Genomic DNA, 27,669 nt, shown 5'->3' on the forward strand with positions numbered 1-27,669 from the left:
AATAATAATAAAATTCATTTGGAAGAACAAAAGGTCAAGAATATAAAAAGAATTAATGAAAAAATGTAAATGAAGGTGGTTTAGCAGTACCAGATGTTAAACTATATTATAAGGCAGTAATTATTAAAACTATCTAATACTGACTAAGAAACAGGAAGGTAGATCAATGGAACAGAGTGGTCGCAATACACAGGAGTAAATGATATAGTAACTTTGTGTTTAACAAATGTAAAGATTTGAGCTTTGGGGATAAGAATACACTATTTGGTAAAAAAAAAAAAGTGTTGGGAAAATTGGGAAGCAGTCTGAAAGAAATTGGATATAGATCAATATCTTATACAATTTACCAAAATAAGGTCAAAATGGATACATGATCTAGACATAAAGGGAGATATCATAAGTAAATTAGAAAAACATGGAACACATTCCATATTAGACTTATGGATAGGAAAATAACTTATGAATAAACGAGATAGAGAGCATTATGAGATATAAAGGTATAATTTTGATTACATTAAATTAAAAAGTTTTTTATATAAATAAGGCCATTGTAGCCAAGATTAGAAGGAAAACAGAAAATTTTGGGGGGGGGAGGAATTTTATAGACAGTTTCTCAGATAAAGATCTCATATTTCAAATAGAGAATTTTGCCAAATTTATAGATGAGTGATTCCCCAATTTATATATAGTCAAAGGATATGAAGTCAGTTTTTAGATGAAGAAATCAAAGCTATATATAGTCATATGAAAAAATGCTCTAAATCATGATTGATTGTAGAAATGCAAATTAAAACAACTCAGATATCTCACACTTATCAGATTGGCTAAAATGACAGAGGGGGAAATGACAAATGTTGGAGGGGATGTGGGAAAATGGGACATTAATACACTGTTTGTAATATTGTGAACTGATCATTTTTGGAGGGCAATCTGGAATTATGCCCAAAGAGTTATAAAACTGTTGATAGCATTTGACTCAACAATACCACTATTAAGTCTGTTTCCTAAGGTGATCAGGAAAAAAGGAAAAGAACCTATATGTTCTAAATTATTTATAGCAGCTGTCTTTGTGGTGATAAAGAACTGTGAATTGAGGGGTTGCCCATCAATTGGGGAATGGCTAAACAAGTTGTGGTATATGATTGTGATGGAATACTACTATGCTGTAAGAAATGGTGAGCAAGTTGATTTTCGGAAAATATGGAAAGACTTGCATAAATGATGAAAAGTGAAGTGAGCAGAACTGAAAGACTATTGTATACAGTAACAGCAATGTTGTTTGAAGAACAATTGTAAACAACCAAGTTATTCTGCATACTATAAATATTCAAATTAACTATAAAGGACCTATGAAGGAAAATTCTGTCCAGCTTCAGAGAAAGAGCTAATAAATAGAAGTACACATAGTTTGGTTTTATGTATATTTATAAATCTGTGTCAAATGATGGCCTTCTGTAGTGTGGGGTGACGGAGGGAGGGAGACAGTTCAGAACTTAAAATAAAACAAAAAATAATTTTAAAAAGGAAGAAGAAGAAGAACAACAACAACAACAACTCCTTAAAAGTATAATTGGTCAAATGGGAAAAATGATACAAAAGCTCAATAAAGAAAATAATTACTTAAAAATTAGAATTAGGCAAGCAGAAGTTAATGACTCCATGAAACATAAAGAAACAATCAAACAAAATCAAAAGAATGAAAAATAGAAGAAAATGTGAAATGTTTCATTAGAAAAACAACTAACCTAGGAAATAGAATGAGGAGAGAGAATTTAAGAATTACTGGACTACCTGAAAGCCATGATCAAAAGAGCCTAGACATTATCTTTCAATAAATTATCAAGGAAAATTGCCCTGATATCCTAGAACCAGTGGGTAAAATAGAAATTGAAAGAATTCACCAATCACTGCCTCAAAGAGATACTAAAATGAAACCTCCTAGGAGTATTATAGCCAAATTCCAGAGCTCCCAGGTCAACAAGAAAATATTGCAAGCAGGCAGAAAGAAACAGTTCGAATATCATGGAGCCACAGTCAGGATAACTCAAGATTTAGCAGCTTTCTGTATTAAAAAACAGAGGGCTTGGAATATGAAGGGTAAAAGAACTAGGATTACAACCAAGAATCACTTCACCAGCAAAACTGAGTATGATCCTTTGGGGGGAAATGGACATTTAATGAAAGAGAGGAGTTTCAAGCATTCCTGACCAGAGCTGAATAGAAAATATTACTTTCAAATACAAGATTCAAGAGAAGCATAAAAAGGTAAACAGAAAAGAGAAATTATAAGGGATTCAGTAAGGTTAAACTATTTACACTCCTACATATGAAAATGATGCTTGTAACTCCTAAGAACTTTATTATTATTAGGGCACATAGAAGGAGTATACATAGACAGAAGGCATGGGTGTGAGTTGAACATGTTGTCACAATATCCAAGAAAAAATAAAATTAAAGAGTAAGAAAGAGGGATGTTCTAGGAGAAGGAGGAAGGGAGAGATAGAATGGAGCAAATTATCTCATAAAAGAAATGCAAAAGAGCTTTTACAGTGGAGGGGGAAATCAGGATCAGGAATGGTGAGCGACACTTGAGCCTTAATCTCATAGGAATTGACTCTAAGAGGGAGTAACATACATATTCATTTGGGTATAGAAATCTATCTTAACCTACACAGAAGTGGGGAAGGGGGATGAGAGAAGGAGGGATGAGAGAATAGAGGGTGTTTTGGGGGAGGTGGTGGTCAGAAGGAAAACACTTTTGAGGAGAGACAGGTCAAAGGAGAGAGAAAGAAGGATAAAGAAGGAGGAAAGAATGATGGAGGGAAATACACAGCTAGTAATCTTAAGTGTGAATGTGAAGGGGATGGACTCACCCATAACATGGAAGTAGATAGCATAGTGGATTAAAAACCAGAATCCTATAATATGTTGTTTACAAGAAACATACTTGAAGCAGAGAGACACATAAACACAATAAAGATAAGGGGTTGGAACAGAATCTATTCTGTTTCAGCTGAAGTTAAAGAAAGCAAGGGTAGCAATCATGATCTCATACAATGCAAAAGTAAAAATAGATCTAATTAAGAGAAATAAGCAAGGAAAATATTTTTTTTTTTTGGTGAGGCAATTGGGGTTAAGTGACTTGCCCAGGGTCACACAGCTAGTAAGTGTTAAGTGTCTGAGGTCGGATTTGAACTCAGGTACTCCTGAATCCAGGGCCGGTACTCTATCCACTGCGCCACCTAGCTGCCCCTAGGGAAATACATTTTGCTAAAAGGTACCATAGACAATGAAGTAATATCAGTACTAAACATATATGCACCAAATGGTATAGCATACAAATTCTTAAAGGAAAAGTTAAATAAGTTATAGGAGAAAATAGATAGTAAAACTATACTAAGGGGGAACCTCAATTTTCCTTCTCAGAAGTAGCCAAATCTAACCAAAAAATAAACAAGAAAGAAGTTAAGGAGACGAATAGAATTTTAGAAAAGTTAGATTTGATAAACCGCTGAAGAAAACGGAATGACAATAAAAAGGAATATAGCTTTTTCTCAGTTTACATGGCACCTAAACAAAAACTGACCATATAGTAGGGAATAAAAACCTCACAACCAAATGTAGCAAAGGAGAAATATTAAATGCATCCTTTTAGATCATAATGCAATAAAATTTCATTTAATAAAGGGCCATGGAAAGATAGATTAAAAATTAATTGGAAACTAAATAATCTAATCCTGAAGGAGTGGGTCAAAGAACAAATCATAGAAACAATCAATAATTTTGTTAAAAAGGATGATGACAATGAGACAACATACCAAAATTTATGCAGTATAGCCAAAGCAGTATTTAGGGGAAAATTTATATTTCTTTTTTTTTTTTTTTAGTGAGGCAATTGGGGTTAAGTGACTTGCCCAGGGTCACACAGCTAGTAAGTGTTAAGTGTCTGAGGCCGGATTTGAACTCAGGTACTCCTGACTCCAGGGCCGGTGCTCTATCTACTGTGCCACCTAGCCGCCCCAAAATTTATATTTCTAAATGCTTCCATCAACAAAATAGAAAAAAAAAATAGTAGATCAATGAATTGGGCATGCAACTAAAAAAAAACTAGAAAAAGAACAAATTAAAAATCCCCAAATAAACATCAAATTGGAAATCCTGAAAATCAAAGGAGAGATTAATAAAACTAAAAGTAAGAAAACCATTGAACTAATAAGTAAAGCTAGGAGTTGGTTTTATGAAAGAAAAAACCAATAAAATAGATAAACCATTGATCAATTTGATTTTTAAAATTACCAGTATCACAAATGATATGGGTAAATTCACCACCAATGAAGATGAAAATTAAAGCAATTATTAGGAGATGTTTTGCCCAATTATATGCTAATGAACATAACAATCAAAGTGAAATGGATGAATATTTACAAAAATATAAATTGCCCAGGTTAAGAAAAGAGGAAATTGAATACTTAAGTAACCCTATCTTAGAAAAACAAATTGAATAAGCTATCAATAAGCTCCCTAAGAAAAAATCCCCAGGACCCAATGAATTCACAAATAAATTCTACCAAATACTTAAAGAACAATTAATTCCAATACTATATAGACTATTTGGGAAAATAGGCAAAGGAGTCCTACCAAATTCCTTTTATTACACAAATATGGTGTTTGTTTTGTTTTGTTTTGTTTTGGGTGAGGCAATTGGGGTTAAGTGACTTGCCTAGGAAGTCACACAGTTAGTAAGTGTTAAGTGTCTGAGGCAGGATTTGAACTCAGGTCCTCCTGACTCCAGGGCTGGTGTTCTATCCACTGCGCCACCTAGCTGCCCCTACAAATATGGTGCTGATACCTAAATCAGGAAGAGCAAAAACAGAGAAAGAAAACTATAGAGCAATTTCCCTACTGAATAGTAATGTAAAAAATTTTAATAAAATATTATCAATGAGATTATAGCAATTTATCATAAATATCATACACTGTGATCAGGAGAAATTTATTCCAAGGATGCTTGGCTGGTTCAATATTAGGAAAACTACTGGCATAATTGAACATATCAAAAACAAAACCAACAAAAATCATATGATTATCTTATTAGATGTAGAAAAAGATTTTGGTGGGCAGCTAGGTGGCGCAGTGGATAAAGCACCGGCCCTGGATTCAGGAGTTCCTGAGTTCAAATCCGGCCTCAGACACTTGACACTTACTAGCTGTGTGACCCTGGGCAAGTCACTTAACCCCCATTGCCCCGCCCCCCCCAAAAAAAAACAAAAAAGAAAAAGATTTTGACAAAATACATCACTCATTCCTATTAAAAACACTAGAAAGGGGGGCAGCTAGGTGGCACAGTAGATTAAGCACCAGCCCTGGATTCAGGAGGACCAGAGTTCAAATCCAGCCTCAGACATTTGACACCTACTACCTGTATGACCCTGGGCAAGTCACTTAACCCTCACTGTCCTGCCCCCCCAAAAAAACTAGAAAGCCAAGGAATAAATAGAGCTTTCCTTAAAAATGATAAGTAGTATGACTGCATATATGTAACCTATTTAAAATTCTTACCTATTTAGGGAGGGGAAAGGAAAAGGAGCGAGAAAATTTGTAACTCAAAATTTTTAAAATGCATGTTAAAAATTGTCTTCACATGTATTTGGAAAAAAAATAAAATACTATTTTAAAAATAATTAGTATCTATCTTAAACCATCAGCAAGCATTATCTGTAATGGGGATAAGCTAAAAGCCTTCCCAATAAGATCAGGAGTGAAGCAAGGATGCCCATTATCACAAATATTATTTTGTACCATAAATGTTACCTATGGCAATAAGAGAAGGAAAAGAAATAGAAGGAATCAGAAAAGACAATGAGGAAACAAAACTATAAAGCTTTGCATATGATATGCTATTATACTTAGAGAATCCTAGAGAATCAAGTAAAAAAACTAGTTGAGATAATTAACAATTTCAGCAAAATTTCAGGATATAAAATAAACCTTCATAAATCTTCAGCATTTCTATATATTACTAACAAAGTCCAGCAAGAAATAGAAAGAAAAAATCCATTTAAAATAACCATAGACAATATGAAGTATTTGGGAGTCTACCTGCCAAGACAAACCCAGGAACTACATTAACACAATTACAAAATACTTTTCACACAAATAAAGACAGATCTAAGCAATTGGAAAAATACTAATTGCTTACAGGTTAGGCCAAGCCAATATAATAAAAATTACAGTTCTACCTAAAATAATTTAATTATCCATTGCCACACCAATCAAACTACCAAAAATTATTTTATGGAGCTATAAAAAATAATAAAATTCATCTGGAAGAACAAAAGGTCAAGAATATCAAGGGAATCGATGAAAAAATGTGAAGGAAAGTAGCCTAGCCATAGCAGATTTCAAACTATACTACAAAGCAATAAACATCAAAACAACCTGGTACTAGCTAGAAATAGAGTGTTGGATCAATGGAATAGATTAAGTAAACAATACACAGTAGTAAATGACCACAGTAATCTAGTGTTTGAAAAACCCAAAGACCCAAGCTTTTAGGACAAGAACTCAACTATTTGACAAAAACTTCTGGGAAAACTAGAAAGCAGTTTGGCAGAAACTAGGTATAGACCAATATCAGCAAGTTTCCCTGATAAAGGCCTCATCTGTCAAATATATAGAGAACTAAGTCAAATTGATAAGAATACAAGTCATTACTGAATTAATAAATGGTCAAAGGATATGAACAGTTTTCAGATGAAGAAATCAAAGCCATCTATAATCATATACACTGTTGGTGGAGTTGTGAATTGATCCAACTATTCTGGAGAGCAATTTGGAACTATGTCTAAAGGGCTATAAAACTGCATATAGCCTTTGACCCAGTAATACCACTACTATGTCTCTATGAGAGAGAATGGGATTTTCTTTTCCCAGACTATTTGCCTACCCCAAAGGAATTCTTTTTTTGTTGTTTTGTGGTTTTAGTGTGTGTGTGTGTGTGTGTGTGTGTGTGTGAGAGAGAGAGAGAGAGAGAGAGAGAGAGAGAGAGAGAGAGAGAGAGAGAAAGACAGGCAGAGGCAATTGGGGTTAAGTGACTTGCCCAGGGTCACACAGCTAATAAGTGTCAAGTGTCTGAGGCCAGATTTGAACTCAGGTCCTCCTGAATCCAGGGCTGGTGCTTTATCCACTGTGCCACCTAGCTGCCCCCCCCCAAAGGAATTCTTAACCTGGAGTCTGTGACCTTGTTGTTTTTTTAATATTTTTATAACTGTATGTCAACATAATTGGTTTCCTTTGTACTCCTATGTATTTTGTTGTGTGCATTTAAAAACATTATGGGGGGGCAGCTAGGTGGCACAGTGGATAGAATGCCAGCTCAGAATCAAGAAGACCTGAGTTCAATCTGACTTCAGACACTTACTAACTATGTGACCTTGGGCAAGTAACTTAAACCTGTTTGCCTCAATTTTCTCGTGTATAAAATGTGATGGAGAATGAAATGGCAAAACACTCCGGTATCTTTGAAAAGAAAACCCCAAATGGGGTCACAAAGAGTTGGACATGACTGAAATGACTGAACCACAACAACAAAAATACATTATTTTGTGAAAAGGCTTTACTAGTCTGCCCAAAGGGTCTAGGATACAACAAAAGTAAAGAGCCCTCTGTTCTAGCCCAGTACTTCTTAAACTTTTCCTACTCACAATTTCTTTTGCCAGAGAAATTTTTACGTGACCCCTGGTACATGGGTATATAAAATAGGTATAAAGAACCTTTGACTGTTGCCAAATTGTTCACGACCCCCACAATCAGTTACAGTTTAAGGAAGCAAGGTCTAGAGTCTAAGTGTTATTGGGTCTTGGCTTCCACTGGCTCTTTCAAACTCAAAATGTAGCATGGCCACTGAGCCAAAGATCCCAGAGGGCTTCAGAAGGTAATCAGTCATCTGATATATGCTGGCAGATCTGGGTGCTGATGAGGCACTGACCCTTTAAGAACTTAAAGGAAGCATAGCTACCCCTTTCCCCCAGCCTCAGCAGTCTAAAATTGACCTCTAACCTGAGCTACTAGGCCAATCGTTCCTAGCTGCCCAATGTGGCTGTCTCTGACCCCGTTGCTTCCTCTGTAGCCTGTGGTAAGGTCTGTTCCTGGAAAGCTCAAGGGCTTCCGTATACTCAGTTTCCCCATTTGTAAAATGAGGGAGTTGTCTTAGATGATCCCTTCTAGCACATCCCCAAATCCTGGCCTCTTTCTTTCTGCCAAGCCTGAACTTCTGTTGCCCAGTGTCCCCCTCACTGGCTAGATGCCCCCCCCATTAAAGGACTGGTATTGAAGTGCTGTGCTTTCGCCCGCTCCTGCTGGCTAGCGGGCATCCCTCAGCTGCTAGTCATGAATGAGAGGGGTCAGCCAACCAGGCTACTGCTGCCCTCTGTTGGTCTCAGGTCACTAACTAATTCCCAGCGGCCCAGCCCAGCCCAGCTTGTTGGCTCAAGAGTCTAGGGACCATAACTCAGCCCAGTACCTATGCAGAGCTAGTGTTGGCCACAAAGGACACTGGGATAGAAGAAGAATGGCTGAGGGTAGGTCATCCCTGCTACTAGTGACGGGCAGGAGCACATGAGGATCCGAAGACTTAGTGACAGAAAGGCCTCTGGAGGTCATCTAGACCAGTTCTGTCATTCTATCAAAGAGAAAACCCAAGGAGGAGGTAACTTGCCCATGGTCTCATGGATCACCTTCATCTTTATTTGTAGAAGACACCTCATTTGGAGCCACTCACTATGATGAAAAACTATCTGAGGCCTGCTTTCTATGTTATAAGCATACACTCAAGGAAGAACAGAAGGTCTCCAGCATGGCTGAGAAAAGAGGCCAGGAACACGAAGGAAAACTAGCAAGATTCAGATGAGGAAAGCAAGGCTCAGAGAAGTGACTTGTTTCAGGAGATAGCAGAGGTTAGGATGCTAACTGGCATCCTCTAACTCCAAACACACTATGTTACGTGGCCAAAGATTTAGGTGTCCTGCCCTCCATATTTTCCAAAATCTTCAAAATGGTTGTGTCCATACTCTGCACTCTGGGAAGCCTGGCCCAGCTGCACAAAGCTGGCATCTGAACTGGGAATGCTGATTTGCCTCTCTAGGTGTATGGAGCTCATTCTGAGAACCAGTCAATGTGATTAAATTCCAATACAAAGAAAAGAATTAGGACTTGCTCTTTGGTGCTCCTTGTGTCTGAAGAAGCCATAATCTACTCCTATTGTAACATAATTTGTTGCTATAAGGTTTAGTCAAGCAGAATGGTTCAAATCCTAGCTAAGCTACTGACTACTCACACTAACTTGGCTAACTCACTTCCTTGTCCTTGGCTTCCCTCCATTTTCTGTTTTTCTCTGTAAAGCAGGAGAGTTGCAATAAGGTCCCTTCTTCCTCAAAATCCTATTAGAGAGGGGGGCAGCTAGGTGGCGCAGTGGTAAAGCACTGGCCCTAGATTCAGGAGGACCTGAGTTCAAATCTGGCCTCAGACACTTGACACTTACTAGCTGTGTGACCCTGGGCAAGTCACTTAACCCTCATTGCCCTGCAAAAACAAAACAAAACAAAACAAAACAAAACAACAAAAAAAATCCTATTAGAGAGGGGGCAGCTAGGTGGCACAGTGGATAAAGCACCGGCCCTGGATTCATACCTGAGTTCAAGTCCAGCCCCAGACACTTGACACTTGCTAGCTGTGTGACCCTGAGCAAGTCACTTAACCCTCACTGCCCTGCAAAAAAAAATCCTATTGGAGAATATGAGAATCCAGAAACTGGAAGGACCTCAGTAGCCATCTGGGATACTTGACCTTGGGCAAGTCACTTCTGTACTCTGGATATCTATCTGTTAAAAAAATGAGGGAGGTGGCCCTGTAAGACCCCTTCCAACTCCAAGCCTCTGATCCAGCCCAAATCTGAACAAACATCACTTCATTCCCCCATAGGCCCTTCAATGGAGTTTAAGCAGGATCTTCCTCCCAACACTCCTGCTCATGACCCTGCTTTTAGCTCTCTTCTTTCCTTTCTCTGCACCCCCAACATACGTCCCCAGACTTGGTTTACCTGCTCTCCCTTGTCCTCACTTCCACCTCTAAAAGGGAGAGCTAAGATGCTAAGATTCTAAGATCTCAGGCTCCCATGAGGTTCCATCTCTAGTGGGATGAAGCCTTTCCTGATTCCCCCTCACACCTCAACCAATTAACTGTTAATGTTCCTGTACTCCTCAGATTAATCTGGAGGCGGTCATCTATTTCCTTCTTTTCATGGAAGGTCCTGGGTACAAGGAAATGGGTTTTTGGATTGTCTTTATATCCCCAGTGCCTAGCATGGAGTTGTGCCCAAATTGGAGGGGGGGATTACCTCCATTTTTCAGATGAAGAACCTGAGACCCAGAGAATTGAGGTGACTTGCCCCCAATCACACAGCTACTAATTTTCAGGCCTATCTGAACCCAGGCTCCCAATTTCAGTGAGGAAATGGCTGAATTCTTCAAAGCCAAAGCCAAAGCCAAAGCTGGATCTTTTTCACCCCCTGGGTTCAGGGCCATATTTAGAAAGTTACATCTGGGGGGAGGGAGGAACAAGGAGAGAGTGATTTTCCCCCCAACAATATAGCGCTTCTGGTATCTCTGAGCAGCCCAAAGCCGATGACGGCTACTTCAATATTCTGCTCTGGCCTGTCTCCTTGCAATTTCCTTTTCATTTGTAGTCTTTTTGTGCTGATTCTTTTGTTGAGCCTGACCCCTGACACTTCCTTAATTGCTTTTCAGAGACACCTGAAGCCTCCATGTTAACCTGATAGCACTTCCACAAATGCTAGGGCCCTCCAGCCCAGACGAAGCCTGCATGAGAAAGCCAGCCTGCCAATCTCTGCTGGAGATGACTCATGCAGCTACCTCAGTTTCCTGTTTCTCAGCTTGAGCTCCAGACTGGGTTTTGTGGCACTAGAAATAGAGTGCTGAAGGTTAAAACCGTCTTTTCAAAAGCTGAGGTTGGTTTCTATGCAGGGCAGACCAACAGCTGGGCCATCTGGGAAATGAGAAGGTAGGAGTAGATGTGATTGAAGAGACAATGGCTGTGCTGGAAGGACCCCTAAAGACCAGAGAAGGAAACTGAGGCTCGGAGACAGGGAGTGACTTCCCTAGGGTCACACAATTCAGAAGTGATGGAGCCAGGACTAGAACCCAGGTTTCAACCAAACAATTGGTATTTAACAAATTCACTAGGCCCCAAGCTGGTCTTGACTTCAACCAAGTCCAGTGTCCTCCCCCAGGGCTACAGTTCCATCTTCTCTGTCTGAAGTGTGCAGCTGGCCCCCTCGCCACTGATCTAAGTCCTACCAGCCTAGAAGGTACAACTAGAGTCCACGGTGACTCAGGCCACCTTCAAAACACCCTGACCCTCACTTGGTTGGTCGCTGCTTCCTATGTGCATAGTTTGTCTCTCCCACTAGACTGTGAACTCCTCAAGGACAGGGACTGAGGCTCCCCCAGAGCTCCCAGAAGTACTTGGGACAGCACCAAAGTGGCCTGGAGAACTGAACTGAACTGATGCTGAATGCAGTTGAGTCCCAGGTTTGGCGCTGTGGCAACAGAGAGCGGGAGGTCTCATAATACAATTAACCCTGGCCTTCCTTCCCTTCTTTGGCTTCTCTAAAGAACAATGGATATGAATGAATACCTGAAAAGACCTGAGCCCATTTTTTTATAAGTCACCAAAGGACCAAGAAAGCCCTGGAGAGCTCATGTGGTTCATTGTTCTGCCTCTAGGCAAAATGCACCAAACCAGGAACAATGGACAGCTGATTCACTTATCCAGGCAAATGAGAGCCCGAGCCGCGCCCCCCCCCCCAAAAAGAACAGTTGGGGAGAGGAAACCGCATCCCAAGATCTAGGAAATGCTTCATTTTTGCCTTTGCAGCCCCAACACCTTGCATGACACACAGACCAAGTGCATTATCGTTTGTTGGATTGAATTGAAGGGAACCTAGGGACTACCTAGTCCAAGTCCCCTGTTCTACAGACAGGAAATTGAGGCCCAAAAAAGGAAAGTGAGTTTCCCAATCAGTTATGCTGAATTATCCAGGTGGGTTGTCTACTTTGATCAAATTCACCCCAAACCTGCTCAACTCTGTTACAGATGGCTGGAACAGAGCCACAGCTATATTGCCACAGAGTGATGGACAGCCAAGCCAGGGGAGGGAGCATCTTTTGAGGAATGGATCATACTGAGAAACCTGTCTGGAGGAGAGATGTTGGGGAGGGGAGAGGGGGAGTCAGAGTCTGCTAATCAAGACCCAGAGAGTACGGACAAAGACAAGAACTAAGGCTGATCCAGACAAGGCAGAACTTGGCCCAGTGATGTTCTGAGGGCCAGGCTGGGGATGCCATATAGGGAGGGCTTAAAGCCCAAAGGGCTCTTTGAGATCACCATTTACAGAAGCCCAGAGAGAGGAAGTGACCTGCCTAAGGTCATTAAGATCTTAATTAGCAGGGCCAGGATTGGAACTCAGGTCTGTACTCCCAGCTGCAGAGATCTTTCCACTGCACCGAGCCTGCACCATCCGGTTCCATCCCGAGTTGCAGCAAGTCAGGAGCGCAGGTGCGATCTCCTGCTGTGCAGGGGAACTAGCCCCCAAATGCTCCTCAGGCTGGAACAACCAGCTGATCAAGCTCATTTCAACAGCACTCCCCCTTCTACTTCCACTGCAGTATTCAAGGGAAGAGGATTCTGGGAAGCCTGGAGGCCTATTTCACGGATCCAATCGGCCTGTGCTTGGTTGGGGGTGGGGGGGGTGTATTTGGTGAGGCAACAGAGTGCTCATTGGCAAAAGACCAGGTAAAACTGGGAGCTGGGTTGCAGCTGGGGTGCCTGTGGCATTTGGTTCTGGACCTCCTCCTCCTCTTCCTCCTCCTCCCTGGACAACATCCTGGTAGGACTTGGGAGAATTCAGTGGGTCCCAGGTAGTTGCAGATCATGGTTCATGTTGCTTCAGACTCAGCCTTGAGCTGCCTATCTGAATCATACCCGCTGAGGTTACCCTTGAATTCCCATCCCTAATTAAGGGGACCAAGAAAGAATTGGAATGGGAGGCCAGAATTTATGACATCAGGGAATCACTCACAGAGACAGATCCAGAACAGGGACCCTAGTAATGCTGGCTATCTAAATGTGTCAGGATGAAAAGAACATGGGTTTCAGATGAAATCCTGGCTCCACCAGTGACTTAGCAGCTGTGTGGCTCTAGGCTAGTCACTTCAATTTCCTGAGCTTACTTCCTTACCTGTAAAACAGGGGTAGCCAGTGTGTGCTGGTACACATGGGAGTGACTGAAGCCTCATTGACACATTCCACCCAGGACATCCCTCCATCTGTCCATCCATCACCATTTGGCAGAAAGGGTCAGTATTGGCCATTGATTGCCCAGCAAGTTGGGGGGATGAGAATTTGAGACTCCTACCCACCAACCCAGAACAGTCTCCAAGCCAGAGTGCCCATCTCTTTGGCCAGCATCTTTGTTGAGGTTCGCCCTGCCCAGGGTGATGGGAGTAGTGGCAGCCCCTGCCTCAGGAGTTGGCAGGGTAGATGCTTACCAATCCCTTCCTGCCTCTCTGCTGTCAACACAACAAAGTAGTGGGGGCCGCTTCCGGCGCCCAGCACTCCCCCTCGCCAACCTCTGTTCCCTTGTGCACCTCTTCTCTCTCTCTCTTCGAACCTCACCAGCTGTTCCACTTTGTTCCCTCAGAAAACCAATCTGCCCATTCTGCTTTGCTTTCCTGAGTGCATGTGTTTGCGTGTGACAGAGGTGGGGGGGTGGGGGGGGGAGAAAGAAAGACAGCCAGGACTTGGGAGCTCCCATTGGCTCCACCTTTGTGTCACAGTGCAGATGGCAAGGGAATGAGGGACAGAAGGAGACGGACAGACAAGCCAATGCAGAACCAGAGAAAGGGAAAGGCATGCTCTTTACTGAGATCACCAATATCTGCCAGGGGTTTGCAGGGCTGAGGGACTCATGGCCGCCTACATTCCATTCTTTTCCTCCTCTGCAATGTCTGTCACAGGAGGCCCTTCTCCACTCCCCTCTGACCTATCCTGCACACCCTGGCCAGATGAATCTTCCTCAGACATCATGATGTCTTCCTCCTCTTCTTAATGACTCGACCATTTCTCCTTGGCCTATCAAATCCCAACACATCCTCCAAGGTCCAACTCAAATCATATCTCGTCCAGGAAGCTTGCCCTGACTATTCCTACCCTACATAGCGGCTTTCCTTTCCCTGAAATTCTGTTGCCTTTGTGGTTAGTACTATACAAGCTGGACAAGGATATAATAATGTCTTCTGTTCTTTGCTATGATTTATGACATGGGTCAGCAAACTACAGTGGGGCCTAATCCTGCCTGCCAGCCTGTTTTTGAATTGCCCCCAATACAGTAAAATTTTATTCACAAATGTAAAAACCATTCGTAACTGGTAGCTGTACTAAAATGGGCTACAGGCCACAGTTTGACCTGATTTATAGGCTCACACAGTTTGAAGTGATCCTAGAGATTAAGGCTAACTCTCCCCTCCCCCCAACACATTCTTTAGAGAAGAAAACTGAGGCCTAGAGAGGGAAGTGACTTGTACCATGGTGACACAGTTTAGGGGCAGACCTGGGATTCACAGAATCTCAAGAGTTGGAAGAGATCTCAGACACCATCTACTCCATACTGTACCTGAACAAGACACTTCACACATGGTCTTCCAGTTTCTACTTGACTACCTTCCGTGATGGGGAACTCACTGCCTAATGAGTTAGTCCATTCCCCTTTGGGATAACTCAAATTGTTGGTAAATTGTTCCTTATGCTGAACCTAACTCAGTTTCTCTGCAGCTTCCATCCTGAGTTTTGGGGTCAAGTATAATAAATAATCCCTCTTTCATATGAGGGCTCTGAAAATCACTTGAAAATAGCAGCGATGTCCACTGCTTAATCCTTTCTTTTCCAAACTAACCCTAGGTCTTTAGACTCAAAAGCCAGGGTTCTTTCCACTATCCTAGCCTGCCTCTCAATTAGATTAGGAGCATTCCAAGGGCAGGGCCTGGAAGTGTTCAATCAGGGTTGGGTGACTTTTCATCAGGGACACTCTAGGCTTACAGCTTCAGGGACATTAGATCACCTTGAAAGTCTGTCTCCTCCAATTTGTAGATTGCAGGTTTCAAATACTTGTTGATCTCCTTGCAAAACAATTCCCCCGTGTCCCCAGCCATGGGTTGGGGGCCAGGCTCCAGGTTCTGGGACTGATTTCCTTTGGGGAATGTGAAACACAGATTACCCAGTTTATACTTGGAAATGCTGGGGGATGTAGACTTGATTTCCATCTACATTTGTTACATTTTTGCTAATTGCCTCAAACACTCTTCTGCCACCAGCCAGCCTGCCTTAATTACTCCTGGGCATTCTTGCGGGAGCTTCACGGAGGAAAATGGATTCTAACTACATTCAAGTGATGTAATTGCAATTGGCCTTTGTAGCCAACGCAGGAGAAGGTTGGTTTTGTCTTTCCCACTGTTATCTTTAATCACAGTTTCCAAATCAACTGAGCCCAGGGAAAGTGAGGTGGCATTGTATAAATACCCAGACGCATCAAAGCTGGCGCTGTCACTGACAGGCCCAGGCCCCCACTGGGAGCCCAGCCACACCCTCCAGATGGTGACTGGGCCAGGATGGGGGCTGGGCTGTCACTGCTGCCAAGCTTGGTCCCCCTCCCCTAGGCAGTATTCTGGGATCCAATGAGGGAGTCCACAGAGCATCCCTGAAGACCAGCACTAAGTAGAACTATTCTGCCCATGCCATGGCCCTTTCAGTGTCAAGCACATTGCTGGGCGCTGAACACCATGAGGCTGTTCCCAGATTATCACTTGGGGCTGTCCTTACCTGGATATTGTGGAACAGTGGAAAGATCGCTGCCTCTCGAGTCAGAGGACCTGGGTTCAAATTTTGCCTCCAATGCTTCCTATCCATGTGACCTAACCTCCCTGAGCCTTAGGTTCCTCATCAGTAAAAGAAGAGGGTTGGAGTGGGCTTCTGAGGTGTGTCCCTTCCAGTTCTAGATCTATGATGCCATATGTGACCTTGGACAAGTCACTTTACCACAATCAGTTTCCTCCTCTGTAAAAGGAGGGAGTTGTACTAGATGGCCTCAGAGGTTCATTGTAGATCTAACCCTGTGAACTTTGAACTATGTAGGCAGAGGAAGCAGCTGCCCGTACAGAGATACTGAAAGGATCATTGGCCCATCAGATTTAGGGACTTTAGACATCATCTTGGTCCAACCCCCTCATTTTTTTAGCAACAAACATTGATTTTCTTTTTTCCAGTGACATGGAAGGGTCGTTTTCCACATTGATTTTCACAAGATTGAGAGTTCCCCATTTTTCTCCCTCCCTCCCTCCCTTTCCTCCCCCCTCCACAAGACAGCAACCAGGTTATATATGTGCAATCCACAAGTGCTCTTTTTATCGGTTCTTTCTCTGGGGGTGCAGAGTAAGCTTCCTCATTAGTTCCTTGGGATTGTCTTGGATCATTGCACTACTGAGAGTAGTTAAGTCATTCACAGTTGCTCATTGAACAATCCTGCTGTCACTATACACAATGTCCTCCCCCAACCCCCTCATTTTAAAGAGCAGGAAATGAAGCCCAGAGAGGGAAAGTGATATGTCCAAGGTCACACAGAAAGTACCAAATCAGGATTCAAATCCATTTCTGATGGAAAATCCAGCACTCTTTGTGCTATATCTTAATTCCTTTCATGCAGGGAAAGGGAACCATTGGGAAGGCCATAGGTCTGTAGCTTAAAAATATCAATAGCAACCAAAGGGGAAAATAACTGAGGATTTTTAAGAGGGAGAGAGAAATGTAAATGAAGAACAAGTGACACAAGCCTCTATTCAAAAAATACTCCCTGGTAGCCAAAGCATGCCCTCAATGTTTGCCTAAGGATGACAGCTGAAAATAGCAATTAAGCACAGTCTGTGTACAGAACCCTGTCCTGGTTGCTTAGATAAGGCCTGGCCCCTGCCCTCATGTCTGGGAGGAAGAAGCTTAAGACACCAACTCACATTAGCGTTATTTTTGTTGTTATTGTTTAGTCATTTTCCATCATGTCTAATTCTTTGTGACCCCCTTTTTGGTGGTGGTGGTGGATTTCTTAGCAAAGATATTGGAGGGGTTTGCTATTTCCTTCTCCAGCTCATTTTACAGGTGAGGAAACTGAGGCAAACAGGGTGGAGTGACTTGCCCAGGGTCACACAGCTAGTAAGTGTCTGAGGTCAGATTTGAACTCAGGAAGATGAGTCTTCCTGATTCCAGACTCTATCCACTGCAGCGTCACCTAGTTGCCACGTTAACTATTATATCCCAAATGACTGATAAATAGAGAGGAGCAAACAAAGTCTGGCCTGAGAGAGAAGGAAGGTTATTAAAGATAAAGGGGTGGGGGGAGGCTCTTTGCAGGGAGTGGGAATTCTGGAGATATCAGGAGAAACCTGAGAGATATTGAGAAGGTAGGATTGTCAGGACATGATCACTCCCTGGGTCTTCAAGCAAAGAGCCAAAGAAGACCCTGGGGGACATGAGAGACCAGGTGACTGCCTGATGAAAGGCAAATATCCTCATTTCCTTATCTTGGCCTTTTTTAATTTCCTCTAACAACAACCAGGGCTTCTTAACCTGAGGTCCATGGGTAGATTTCCAGGGTTTGAGAACTTGAATGGGAAAAAAACAATGGCATCTTTAGTTCAATATAATTGATTTCCTTTATAATCTTGGGCATATTATTTTCTGCATTTACAAAGATGATTCTGAAAAGGCTTCACCAGATGGGAGTCCGTAACAAAACAAAGGTGAAGACCCTCTAGTCTAGTCTAAAAAAAAAAAGATAAGTAAACATTGTTCGCATTTATTATGAGAAAATATGTTGATTCTACCTAACATTGACAAGCAGGATGCTTCAAAATTCATTTTCAAAGAAGAAAAATCCATCTTCCTGCTTGGCCAAGTTGAAAGGGTTGCATCATATCCTACAGAGGAGATAAGCCCCTCTTTTCTCATAAAGCATCATCCCTATGTGGGGAGCTCATATGGAATTGCCACTGAAGACTTTCAAAGCTGGGTTGTGTTCACAATAGGTACTTGCCCTTTGGGTCTGAGGAGACAAAGCCAAGGAGCGGATACAGCTCATAGGCCACAGATTTCCCCATCCCTGGGTTGAGGCTCTGAATTACCTTATTAAAAACGTACATTGTTATGTGGGAGGGGACTTATGCCAAGACTTTTCGAACCCAGTGAGCCTTTAACTTTAATTAGCCTATCTCCTAGACTAGGAGAGCCCTGATGAAAGGAGAGACAGGGCAGATACATTTTGACTGGGAAAGAGGAAGGTCTAAAGTATGGGGCGCTGCTCAGAACATTCATCGAGGAAAACGCTTTGTATTGGAAAAGGGTGATCCAAAAGCAGAGCTAGAGCTGAAGCCAACCCTCCCCAACTTCACAGCCAACCCTGCTGCTTCCAATGCCGCCCTCCCGCCCACCCTTCCTGCTCATGGGCCTCAGGAGATATTCTGCAGAGTGGCAATCAAGGGGACGGAGGAGAAAGCAGGAGTCCTTGTCCAGGTTTGCATGTTGCTAGCATGTGACAATAGACCATCAAGGCTGTGTGTGTGAGTGAGACTGCAAGAAAGGAGAGGGGAGGGACACAGGCAAGAGAGAGAGCAAAAGATAGAAAGAGGCAGCCTGGGGATGTCTGAGCTTCTCTTCTACGGGCCAGCTCTGTTACTACCTCAAGCCAAGAAGAGCTTTGACAGGATCCTTGGCAGAGAGGGAAGCAGAGACAGTGGAATATTAAATCTCTGTGAACCCTCTTCCTTATCCTATTTGTTGAAAGGACAGACCAGATATAGGCTGCGTTGGAGAGATCCAGGGCAGTGGCAAGCATCAGTGGCAAGTGATCTAGCATCAAAGGAACTGGGCTCAAATTTTGGCTCTGTTCCTCTGGCTCACTTTCTGCCTCTGGACCTCAAGAAGTTTCCAGATCTATAAAATGAGGGGATTTGACTAAATGATCTCGAAGTTCCCTCCCACATCTCAATTCTGTGATTCTACATTGCACCAACTAATGTTATTTTGCAAAAGCTTCAATGGATCATAACGACCAAACCTCAACCTAAAAGCCCAATGCCTTACCATAGCATCCTTTGGCCAATGGCCTGGGATGCAAATCTGAGCCAGAACTTGAACCATAGCAGCGTTAACTCCCCAGAGCATCAGGCAGCTCAAGTCAGCTCACTGTTGCCATGTTGCTTAGCTCATCAGTATAAACACTGTTGCTATGGAACTAACTGCCCCCCTCTAACATTGTTTCACCTAACACTGTTTTCTCAGAATCCAATTAGTGAAGGTAGGCGGGATATGCCTGTACAGAAAGGTCTTCATCTCAAGTAATATCCAAAGAGAACCTACAGTGGGCTGAGGGCAGCTGAACCAAACATTGAGAGAAACAGCCGTCGATTTTTCTTTGTGTGAATGTTTATTTTCTTTGTTCCCTGGGGGAAGGTGTTGAAACAAGAAATCTTAGTGTACAAGAAGGAAAAAAGGAAACCAGAAGATAACAGGCCACTGGAAGTATAGTGTCCAGAATGAGGAAAGTTCTCGCTATGTAATCTTGAACAAATCTTATAACTTTTGCCTCAGTTTCCACATCAATAAAATGAGAGGGTTGATACAAAGAAAAACAATACCAATGAAGAAGAAATTGGAGAATTGTCTGAAGAGTCTGATGTGGATGCACAGGGAATTCAGCAAAAACTTGAGATTTGCCAGGTAGTACAGAATGAATATGAGTGTGGCACAATCCTGTCAGAAGGCACACTAAAACGTAAAATGAGCTAGCAAGAAAACTAAGAATAAGAAAAATCTGTTTTTTTTAAAACTGTTGAGGGACGAGGGGAATGCTGCTCAGAGTGAATGGGACAATGGTAACAGATGCTACTAAGAAGGTAAAACTACTCAATTCTTACACTGCTTAGATTTTCTCTACCAGGAAGAATGATTTGGAAACTGGAAAAGTCTGAACAAAAGCAGCTATTAAGGAAGCAATCCCCAAGATAAATAAGGAGATTATAGGAGAGTGAAATCCAGCTGCACTGGACAAGTTCAAGACATCAGGCCTAGACAAAGTATGGTCCAGTGCCCTGAAAGAACTGGGAGATGTAAATTGTTTGTCCCCTGTTCATGATTTCTAAAAGGTAGTGTGGAGAACAAAAGAGAGGCCAAGGGACTGTCCTAATTTGCCAAAAACGGAGAGAACAACACCTGCCAATGAGCTTGACTTTGATTTCTAGCAAAATTCTATAAGTCATTATTTTTAAAATGGTTAGTGGACATGTAGAAAAAGAAACAGAGCTCACAAAGAGGCTGTGTGGGTTATCTCAGACTAATCTCATTTTCTTCTGTGACACTAGCCTCGGAGCTAGGGAGAATGCTGTGGATCACGTTTACTTGGGTTTCAGCGAAGCACCTGACAAATCTTGTACTATTCCTTCAGAAAGAATGGAGTGATGTAGGCTTGAGGACTGTGCAATCCAGGGAGATTTGGAACTGGTTAAATAACTGAACCCAATGTCTAGTCAAGTAATGGTTCAGTGTAACTTGGAAGTAGGAATGTAAGGGAGCACCCCAGGATCTGGGCTTGACCCTGTGTCATCAAAGACTTTTATCGATAACTTGGAGGAAGACAAACAGCCAAGAAAAAGGTAAGGGGGACTAATAGTTAACACACTGAATGACATCTAGGATCCAAAGAGATGTCAGTATGATGGAACACTGACCAAAATCTAATAAGATGGGGCAGCTAGATGGCGCAGTGGTAAAGCACTGGCCCTGGATTCAGGAGTACCTGAGTTCAAATCCGGCCTCAGACACTTGACACTTACTAGCTGTGTGACCCTGGGCAAGTCACTTAACCCTCATTGCCCCGCAAAAAAAACAACACAACAACAAAAAAAACAAAAAACAAAAAAAATCTAATAAGATGAAATTTAACAGGAATAAATGCAACATTCTCTACTTAAGTTCATAAAATCAACCTCAAGAGACACAACTACCTAGCAATCTGCCTGAAAAAATCTGGGTATTTGAGTAGACTACAGGCCACCCATATGACATGCAAAGAAGTGAATCTAATCCTGGCTTGCTCTGTGAGAGGAATACTGTTCAGGACTAGGGAGGGAATAAACATTCCTACACTATTCTCTGCCCTGACAAGACCACCTAGAGTGCTAGCTTTGGTTCTGGGCACCATGTTTTAGGATACTGACAAAGCCCAGATTAGGTTCAGAGGAGAGTGACCAGGACAGAAAAAAGACTTGAAACTTTAAGATTAGTTCAAGCAACTGGCAAAATTTAAACTGTAGGGGGAGACCAGGTATGGGGAAGTCCAAGAGAACGGTCACCATGGATATCTAACACTGGGAGAGGTTACACCTAGTGGCTGAGTAAGCTCCCTTGTCACTGGAGTCCATTCTAAAGGGAAGTTGGGCTTGGTACACAGCTAACCTAGCTGCCTTTGAGGGTCTGGCCAACTCTGAGATGCCTTGAGTCACCAAGATAACAGGGCATGAGTTTGCCCATAAAAGTGACAGGACTGTAGTGGAGAGGTGATGAAACCACCTCTGTCCCAGGCTCTGCCCTCCCTGTCTGCCTTCTCCAACCCAAGCCACCCAATCTTTTCTCAGAATCTCAGGAATACCGAGGAAACATAAGCTGTGCTAGATACTGGAGGAGAGAAGCCATAATCACTGCCCTCATGGAGTTTGTAATCCAGCAGGGGGATAAAACACTGATAAAATGGGGATAATAGCATTGACTTCTCAGGGTTGTTGTAAGAATAAAATGGAAGTAAAACACTTTGCAGATGTTAATGTGCCATCCAAACATGAACTGTCATTCTATCATCATCTGCAATAACCCCTAAGTGCATGAGAGAGACACATCAAATTGCTGTTCGAAGTCTGAAGGGGAAGGGAAGGGAATCACTAAATGGCAGGAATTGGGGAAGAGGAGGCATTTCAGGAAGCCCCCAGACAAGGAGGGAAAAGGAGGCCATGCCAAACACAGGGAACATCTGGAGCAGAGGTGGAAGATCTCACAAGGTATTCGGGGCAGAAAGGAGCGCAGGAGCAATCTGAAATAAGGCTGAAGGAGGGTGAGGCCAGATTGTGGAGGGGATTTGATGGCCTTTACTTGGGAGCAATAGGGAGCCACTGACAATCAATCTCTGAGCAATGGAGTGAAAGGACTGATGTATGGGGAAGAATGATGATTTTGAATGCTGTATAGCAGTGAAGAGACTAATGGCAAAAAGATGAATGAGGAGACTACTTCATCAGTCCAGGGCAATACTAATGAGGGGCTGTACTAGAATGGGGTCAGCAAAGAAAGAGAGGAAGGCAAGGACGTGAGAGATATTATGGAGGAGGTCCAAGTGTGGGTTCCTCTCCTGGTACCATTCTGAGAGTTATGAGGAGTTAGAGTCCCCAAGTAGGAAAGGGCCAGCTCCTCTAGTCAGGCCCAATTTCCTCCTTTGCATGTCTCTGATCTTGGTCTTCCATGGCTGGCCCTCCTATGTTGCTGGGGAGCCGGCCCTTTTGTAGTTCTCTACCACTGGCTCCAGTTTGCACTGACCAAGGTCCCATGTCCTCCGACTGTCACCCACACGACTCCTCCCTAAAGATCCATGAGGGCCTGCTAACACTTAAGGAAAGAAGGCAAAATAAAACTTCACGGAGCATGAACTTGTTGTGCCCCAGATTCCAGGGGCCTTCTTGGAGACTCCTAATCTGGGATAAAGAACAACTTCCATTTCCATAGCACTTCAAAGTCTTTCTCAGTTCCACTGTGAGGTAGGGAATGAAACTACTAACAACACATCTTATAGATGAGAAAACTGAGTCTAAGAGAGGGTCAAATGACCTGCCTAAGGTCATGAAGAAAATCAGTACTCGAGCCCAGCCTTAGGACTCGATCCTTCTAACACCAGGACCAGAGAGCTTTCCACTATGTCTTTAAGAATCCAACTTGCACTAGTCCAGGGCCAAAGATGTGCCTTGGGCTAGGGCTGTTCTTGGTATGTCCCTTCCCCATTTGCCTGGTGGCATTTCTCCTTGAAGGCCCACCAGGAAGTCTTTGCTGATCTAGTCCCTTGGTCCTCACTTATGACCTAGCTGTCTGGGATAGCTACCTGTTTTGGTTGGAGCTTCCTCTTGGCCTGTAAGCTCCAGGAGTGCTGGGACCATGGCTTACCAAAGCTTTGTAGCTCCTCTATGGTCCATCATGGGGCTCTGCACACAGCAGGTAAGTGATAAAGGGTGGCATTAAAGAATTCTTCATTTCAATTTCATTGACAATCATTCATTATCATCAGGGTAATTATTATCTGCTTTCCCCATTATTAGTTCTTGTCTTTCACAGCGATCATAGGCTCATTGATCTACAGCTGGAAAGGACATTAGAGGCCACTGAGGTCAACCCCCCCCCTCATTTTACAGATGAGGAAATTGAGGCATAGGGTCACAGAGCTAGTGAATGTCTAAGTCAGGAAGTACCAGAGTCCCATGCCGCCTCTCGACAGAGACCCTTCTGCTAGATAGGATAGAGGAAAGTGACTTGTTCAAAGTTATATAACAAGCTAGTGGTCTTCTTTTCTACCAAAGAACACTACTGCCTCAGACCCTGAAAATATGGGAGCCACAGCAAACTGACTTTCTCTCATTAACTGGTTCATCTGGGGGTGGTTCCCTCACTCTATGATGATATGTTCTTGCACATCACTGGTAATCTCAAAAAAAGATTAATGTAGCTATATGGGGAAGTGTGTATGTGAAGGTATATAAATACACACACACGCAGGCAGATTTTAGAATGCTTTCACAAACTTAGTAACAATTCATCTTTTTACAGCTTTAAGGTTTGCAAAGAGCTTTCCTCACATTCAGGAATTCTCATTTGACAAATGAGGAAAGTTAGTATTTATGAGGGTGACTGTTTGCCCACAGTCACACAGCTATCTGAGCTTAGGGACCTGAGCTCTGTCTGCTATTGTGTGGTTCAACATTCTATACTGTTTCCCTCGAGCACTGACATTCAGTGTTCTAAAGCACCTCCAAACACTGATCTTCCATGTTCCTAGCTCCTTTCTGGTCCTGACATTCTCTCTTCTAAGGTTCTCCCAGCTCTGACATTCTGTTTCAACATTCTATATTCTAAGTATCCCTCTATCTCTGACAATCAATGTTCCCAAGCTCTGACAGTCCATGCTCTATCCCCACCTCTGATATTCTGTGTTCTAAAGTCATTCCAACTATGATACCCTTTGTTCTGAAGATTCTTCCCATTCTGATCAGACACACTCTATAGTTCAATGTTATATATATTCTAAGGTTCTCTCTAGCACTGACATTAGGTCTAATGGACTTCCCAAGTTCTGACACTGTTCCAGTCTTGACATTCTCTACATTCTCTGTTCTCAGGTATTTCCCAGTTCTGACATGCAATTCATCAACATCCTGTGTTCTAAGATCTCCTTCTAGGTCTGACATTCCATGTTCTGAGGCATCTTCTAGTCCTGACATATTCATTCATTCTCATTCTCATTCTCTCTCTCTCTCTCTCTCTCTCTCTCTCTCTCTCTCTCTCTCTCTCTCTCTCTCTCTCCCGCACCCCTAAGGTCCCTTCTGTCTCTGTCATTCAGTGTTCCAAGCACCTCCCCAGCTCTGGCATTCCGCGTTCTTAAGATGTCCCCCCAGCTCCCACACTCTATGTTACTATCCTTCCCAGATCTGACTCTCTGGGTTACAACATTCTCTATTCTAATATCCACTTGAGCTCTGACATTCTACATTCCACGTTTAAGGATCATTTCTAGTTAATGATTCCATTCCCATGGAAGTAAAATAAGCAGGCTCAATAGCAACAGAAGCCATTCATAACGCACAGTAAGAAGCTTTGGCAAGGCCTTGCGAAAGCAGTGAAAGAGAAAGATGTGCCCAAGGCAACTCCTCGGGAACCTCAGACCTTTCTCTTAAGGGATCGCCTTGGGTTAGGGCACCAAAAGGGCCCATTGGCCAATGATGCTTTTGTCTTTACTGTTAGGAGATGTAAGAGTTCCAATATGATGATATGAACAGTTAGGGGTCACAGGGGACTTAAAATCAGGAATACCTGAGTTCAAATCCAGCCTCAGTCATTAGCTATCTGTGGATCACTGAGCAAGTCATTCAACTACCCTTAGCCTCAGTTTTCTCATTTGTAAAATGGAGATAATAATAGCCCCTACCTCCTAGGGTTTCCGTCAGGCTCAAGGGAGATAATATCATACAAGCTAGCTGGGACAATGGATAGAATGGTAGACTTGAGTCAAAAAAACCTGAGTTCAAATCCTACCTCACATACTTACCAGCTGTGTGACCCTGGACAAGTCACTTAACCTCTGCCTGACTCAGTTTCCTTATCTATAATATGAGAATAATAATAACACCTCTCCCAAAGTTTTTGTGAGGGTAGAATGAGATATTTATAAAGTGCTTTGCAAACCTTAAAGCATTATACAAATGCTACTGATTATTGTTATTGTTTTGTAAATTTTAAAAAATAAGATATAAAACCAGGCTGGAGTCTCTAGCCAAGTTTCCAATTATTCTCGGTAATAGGGAACTAGAAGTTCACAAGCAAATTGGTGGGGCACTGAGTCAGAGCACCATCCTTCCCAGGGCTGTCCTGAGTCTCAAATGAAATAACATAACTGAAGCATTTTCCAACCCTTAACATGCTCTAGAAATGGCAAACACCCCATTTTAGCTGTCCCCCTTCTAACAAATCTGACCCAAGCTGCTTAACTTACAGGCCGTTATAGTTTAGGCAAGTCAGCACCAGGCCTCAGCTCCTTCCTCCACGATGGTTTGAATTTGGTACGAATCAGGTTAGATGTTCGCTGCTGGCGTCTCTGCCAACTCCAGAGATGCTAAGATTCTGTAAAACAAAGGGTTTGGATCAAATGACACAATCATCCCAAGTCCTACAGGGAAAAGAAGGCTGCATCTGCCACTTAAGCAGTACCTCTCTGGGCCTCAGTTTCCTCATCTCTTAAATGGCAAGAATTGGAAGATCTCTAAGGTCCCTTCCAGCTCGAAATCTCTCATCCTATGATCTCTCCAGTCTTAAATATTCTATATTCTAAGGTCCCTCCCAGGTGTGATATATCGTGTTCTCAGGTCCCTACCAACCCAGACATTCCATGTCTTCAGGCCCCTTCTAACTCTTTATGTTCGAAGTTGCCTTCCAGCTCTGGTGTTCACTGAGATCTCTCCCAGTTCTGATGTTCTATGTTCCCAAATCTCTCCCAGCTCTGATATTCTGTGCCCTAAGGTTCCTCCAAGCTCTGTTTGCCTTATTGCACATGATCTTAGAATGGCCCAGGTGGGTGGCATCTTAGAACATAGCACAACAGGGAGCCACTGAGGTTTATGGAGCAAGGGAGTGCCATGGTTACCTCTGTGCTACAGTTATGAAGATGAACCTTCAAGTCCCATATTATTATTGTTTGCTATTATTATTCTTCTCATCCCGGCCCCTCCCTGTGCCCCTCCCTGTCTTGAGCTTAGCCAATAGAAAGAAATTCACAAATATAAGGAACTATAAAGGCTAGGACAAGGAGAATGGATGAAGCAGGTTCCTCCTGGAACATACTCAGGAGGGAGTGGAGGGAGAGTCAGAAGCCTCTTCAGACTTGGGATATCATGGTTTTTAAGACATCCTTCAGTGGGAAACCCTCTGCTGTCCTCAGAAGAATGTGCAATCCCAAGTCTGCTATGGGCCTGGGGGTGGGGAACACAGGAGAGGGCAGATTTATCTAAGAGAGTCACCAACCTTAAGGGGTGAGAGGGGCATCTAATCTAATCTGCTGATTTATGAAGGAAGAAACTGAGGTCCAGGAGGGGAAGGGGAAGTGTCTTACTAGTAACAGAGCCGGACACTAGCACCAAAGGCTCCCAACTCAAGTCTCCTTACCTTTCTGTCTCACAGTCTTCAGATCCTAGGATGTAGAGGTGGGGAGGCCTTTAGTAATCATCTAATTCACAGCTGGGGAAGCCAAGGCTCAGAGAGTGGAAGGGACTAAGCAAATTTCACACAGCTAACAAGCAGGGCAAAGGCAGGGCGCAAATCCAGGCCTTTGTGGAGGAGGGTCAATTTTTAATTTTTAAAAAACCCTGAACCTAACAAACAATCAATACCAAACCCAGGCCTTCTGCCCCTGGCCTAGTCCTCTTGCCACTGTCCCTGCCTCCCCTCCACCCTCCCTCCAGCCCAGACCCAATGTCTTCCCCCTTTCCTGTTTTCCTATGGGCAGGCTCAGTCTGGGCCCAGAAAGATCCTGTGGCGGTGGCAGCGGCTGCAGCCACACATTGGAAATCCCAAGTTTCTGGACCAAAGCATATGTAATACTCAGAGCTACAAAAAGACAAAGGGGCTGGTGGCGGTGGTGGTGGTGGCGGCAGAGATGTCTCTGATCAGCAGGAGAGACAAAGTGCCCTGTAGGCCATT

General features: G+C 43.0%; 1 protein-coding gene across 2 annotated transcripts in view; it reads right to left on the bottom strand.

Annotated features, from left to right (window-relative positions):
* Positions 1–27,669, bottom strand: part of NEXMIF (neurite extension and migration factor) — a 191,336-nt gene that overhangs the window by 61,794 nt on the left and 101,873 nt on the right. For both annotated transcript variants that reach the window (XM_043974884.1, XM_043974885.1), the window contains exon 5: positions 25,970–26,097. The gene's annotated coding sequence lies outside the window, so the exon portion shown is untranslated. The remainder of the gene's footprint in view (positions 1–25,969; positions 26,098–27,669) is intronic.

Source organism: Dromiciops gliroides, chromosome X (genome assembly GCF_019393635.1).
Source record: "Dromiciops gliroides isolate mDroGli1 chromosome X, mDroGli1.pri, whole genome shotgun sequence".
Taxonomy (NCBI): domain Eukaryota; kingdom Metazoa; phylum Chordata; class Mammalia; order Microbiotheria; family Microbiotheriidae; genus Dromiciops; species Dromiciops gliroides.